Source organism: Helianthus annuus, chromosome 16 (genome assembly GCF_002127325.2).
Source record: "Helianthus annuus cultivar XRQ/B chromosome 16, HanXRQr2.0-SUNRISE, whole genome shotgun sequence".
In the NCBI taxonomy this organism is placed as follows: domain Eukaryota; kingdom Viridiplantae; phylum Streptophyta; class Magnoliopsida; order Asterales; family Asteraceae; genus Helianthus; species Helianthus annuus.
Window position 1 is genome coordinate 33,288,908 of NC_035448.2, and position 3,903 is coordinate 33,292,810.

Sequence of the window (3,903 nt, forward strand, 5' to 3'; positions counted from 1 at the left end):
GAGTCCCGCTGGAATGACCCCCTACAAACATTTGGACTACAATCCCACACTTGGTTGAACGACATGTACAACATCAAACATCTTTGGGTACCAGCCTACTTCAGGGAACTGCCCATGTGTTGCTTGATGAAGACCACTTCACGCTGCGAAAGCTCTAACGCTGCCTTCAAGGTCAACTCAACAAGCGCAAACACCCTTGTACAATTTATGATGTGCTATGAAAATAGGGTAGACAGCCAACGATATCGGCAACGTGTATTGGAGTACAAAACCTCATCCACGGTGTTCAAGGGCATTACTGATTTAGCGATAGGACAGCACGCGTTCGCCATTTACACAAACGCTGTTTTCGCGCAAGTTCAAAAGGAGATAATTAAAGGGAAGTTTTTATGCTACATCACAAACCAAACCGAGTCCAGCAATTCCACTCTTTTGATAGACGTCACTCATTTGGATAAAAGGAACAACATCACAAACGTGTATCAGGTAACACATGTTAGGCAATTTCATTATTACCCATCCTCTAACATACGTTAGATCTAAAGTCCTTTTTTTGCTCGTTCTGTTCCTAACAGGTTACGTATAACACTGTAGACCACTCCGCCAGTTGCTCATGCAGGAATTTCACACGTATCGGATATCTGTGTCGCCATGTCTTTTGCGTCTATCGATTGAAAAATGTTGCAAAGATACCACCCCAATACATAAACGATAGGTGGCGCCAAGATGCCCTCCCCAAACAGGTTTTTTCACTTTCCAGCCGATACGGAGTCAACCCACACGCACCGTCCGTTATGCGGAATGAAATACTCGACCTCGTTACTGAATGCGTTGATGTGGCCAGAACCGATGAGGATTCGTTGTCAAAATTGGTTGACCAACTCCGGGATTTCAAGATCAATGTGCTTTCCAAGCAACCGGTACAATTCAAAATGAAACAAACGAATGTGAAATGGAAGAAATAGTTGGGCAACCAATCAACATTCCAGTCGAAGTTGCTAATCCAGAAGTTGTACGCAATAAAGGATGTGGTACTCATACTCGCATTTCCGGGCCCGGTGAGAAGGCAAAGGCAAAACCACCAAAACGTCCAAAGCAGCTTCGTTTATGCAAGCGTTGTGGTCTGTATGTCGACGACCACCACTCACGCAACTGCGTTAAGGTGGCTGCAATGAAAGCAGCAAAGGCAGCTGTTGAACAACAAAGGCAGGACGCCCCTGGCGCCTCCCCCTCTGATTAAAGTCTTTCTTTCCGTTTTCTAGTACTATGTAATGGGAGACTCTCTTCATTTTGGCCTTCTTACACACATGTAACAGTTTTTTAACATCCTCCTGCTCTTTTCTGTTACGTGTGTAAGAAGGTGGAACTATTTTGATCCCATTTATCATAAATAGTCTTGTAAGAAACTCTATGGCCTTGGGCACTTTTGTGTTTGTAGCCCTACTTTTTTGTGGACCTCTGTTTGCTATTAATGGGCTTATCTTATTATTATATGCATTGATAATTGTGTTTTTGGTTTATATTTTTACCACAACATAAAAACAGATGCTTAACACATGTTAGCCCCCATAAATGGGGTTTTCTTAACTGGAAAGGATCAAAACAAAGGGTGTTAACCACACCAATAGCTTATATATTAAGACACATCATGTTATAGAAGTAAACTTAACATCTAGCCAACTTAACCACACATTCTACTACTAGCTTACAACCGCGTCTAAAACAATGGATCAACTACCGAGCTATGACATCAACCCATTCCCAAAAAAAAAAATTATTACTAATAAAATACCAACAAAACGACGTTAGTATGTCCTCTACAAACATAGGGTCATCAGGTTAACCCAACTTTAACCACTTACAACATCCTAACTACCCCTTATTATCCTCCATCTCTAAGAAGCTTTTCATCATGGTGTGGCAACATCCTCATCATGAAAGTACAGAGGAGAGGGGCTGCGCTCACTCTCCCATGGGTCATGGTAACACCAGGACTGGATTGTTTCGGGTGAGTATGGACACAACGGGCAACCACATAATTCATGGTCTGGATCTGTCAGCAACCTAACAAACTCATCTGGTAGCCCCTTCAACTTTTCAGCTTCTGGTAAAACGTGTTCCCTACGGCGTGACGCTTCTTGCGAAACACCAGCTACATCAGCTACATTTTTGTTCCGTTATCTGAAGCATCGTCACCAGAAGCTCCTCCAGATTTCACGTCTTCTGTCTTCTTGTGAAACACTTTTCTTTCGTAGCACACCCCGTACCGACCCTCACATGCTTCCTTCCCCTTTTGCTTCAGCTTCTCCATGCCTGGTGGTGTAGCCGTGACCTTATGTTTGTAAGGGTCCATCACATTAGCACACTTTTGAACCCCTAAAAGTTTATGGTTTACTGAAGTAGTGAAGTATTACAGAATATGACTTTGGTTCTACATTACACTACTTATAGAGGTATATCATGGATACATTTAATATAGGTGTTGTGACTTGACTTTGATGTGACCATAAGGGGCAAAAAAGCAATGGTTCCTTTTCCAATAAAGTTGTTTTCTAGCCACCAACCCCTATGTTAGTAGACTTCTGCCACCTACTTTCCCCAATTTCCAATAATCCTACTACATTTTTAGAAACAGTGGCCCCCTTGGAAACAGGAAGCAGCATTTTCTCATTTTCTTAAATGTTACACGTACTAATATATAATTTAAAACAACCTCATTTAAAACATTATCAACTACATCAATAACATTCTAACACATCCAACAATACATCAATATTCTTTAGAGTATACAATTACCAAGTTAATAAACATCAAATTTCATATAGATATTCTATCCCAAAAGACCTAGTACATGCCATACCCAAAAAACACCTACCCAACAATTAGTTTAAAGCAACATCCCCAAAACAAAGTACATGACACATCAAAAACAAAGCTGGCACAGTTAACGCCCCACATATCCTACGGTAAATACCATTCACCCCCTAACACATGTTACTCTATTCGGCAATCCTGCTTGATTTTAGGCAGCAGCACATTGGCCTCCGAACATAAGATGTGCGCAACATACCTCTTTCTCAACTTCCGCACCTCTGCCATCTTCCTCGCCCCACTCATGCTGAACCCACAGTTAAAACTTTTGTTTTTCCCCATGTAGCACTACATGTGTCGCATCAAGAAGACCCCACAATCAGTTGTGTTTGCTGTGGTCGACCTACTAACTGGCATACACTGGATGTTGCAGTAGTCTATGTCATCGGCTCGCGGATTCCCAACCTCCCGAAGGTATTGCACAAACATATCTTTCTGCATATACATATACAAGCCATGCTCAATAAAAAAACACATCTTGTATATATTATCACACTTATGCTTCAACAATGGTCATTTTAATAACTTTCAATCTTATACGGTGTGTCCTTGTGGAGGTAGTAGACACTATCTTCTATCACCTAACCTTGGCTGGCTTTGTCATTATCAACAACATAAATTCCGGGGTCGCGTAACTCAAACACTAGCAAGTAAAAATGTTTGTGCTCCAATATCGGGAAGAAAACAATGTCATGATTTCTAAAGTCAGGAACTTTCTCAGCGCTGTTAACCCCACCTTTTATTCCAAGCCGAAACTTGTTCATCCGCGCCTCGACTCCACCTTCCTCAGTTGTTAGCATCCACCTTTTGTGGGTCAAGCCGATCCCAGGTATCTTTGCAAGTTTTCAACTTATCTACCACCAGGTCACACCAGTCTATTGTTGCAAAGTCCATTTCGTCATCCAGATACTCTAAGATTTCTTCCCGTAAACAACTTTGTTTATGACAGTCAACCAGCACTGCCACAAAACACATTACAAAATCCATACGGAAATCAAAACTGTCTTCGCCATCGGACTCATCTATCATTTT